The sequence below is a fragment of the Fulmarus glacialis genome, unplaced genomic scaffold, assembly GCF_000690835.1.
Source record: "Fulmarus glacialis isolate BGI_N327 unplaced genomic scaffold, ASM69083v1 scaffold2377, whole genome shotgun sequence".
Taxonomy (NCBI): Eukaryota; Metazoa; Chordata; class Aves; order Procellariiformes; family Procellariidae; genus Fulmarus; species Fulmarus glacialis.
In genome coordinates this window covers 54310-54890 of record NW_009224878.1, presented here as the reverse complement: position 1 = coordinate 54890, position 581 = coordinate 54310, and positions in this window count along the sequence as shown.

Genomic DNA, 581 nt, shown 5'->3' with positions numbered 1-581 from the left:
CCCATGACTCCCCATACATTGCCTAGCTGATTAATTAACATCAGCTGATAAAATTTTATTTTCTCCCCTATCTTTGCACCAGACCTCACTCCCAGCAGTAACTCAGCTGAAGCCCACAAGCCCAAGGCCTCTGTTTTGCTTTTAATCAAGGCTTACACCTGAGCAGACCCACTGGCAAGCACTGAAACACTCATGTCTCACCCGAAGCACCTCACTAGCATGTTGGAAACATAACCAGGCAGGGCTCCATGCCCAGAGTGCATATGCTGTAGCAGTAAGGTTCAGTTTGCTACAGATGAGGGTGTCACTTGGCCCCAGACCCCACCAGCGTCACTTGCTCTTTGCAGCCTGCCCAGCTACCAAGCCCCCCCGTTTCCAGCAGAGCCAGGCACACACAAGCTCCTGCCTGCTCTGCCAGGCACTCAGCAGTGCAGCTGCAACCCACATGGTAGTGCACTTCTCTGGATGGGACACTCACCTTCAGAGCCAGCCTTTCGCCCAGGTGTCTCCAGCTTCTACTGCCAGGCAGGTCCTACTTGCAAGCTGCTATTTTGGTGGGGAATTAAAAAAATTGGGGGGGG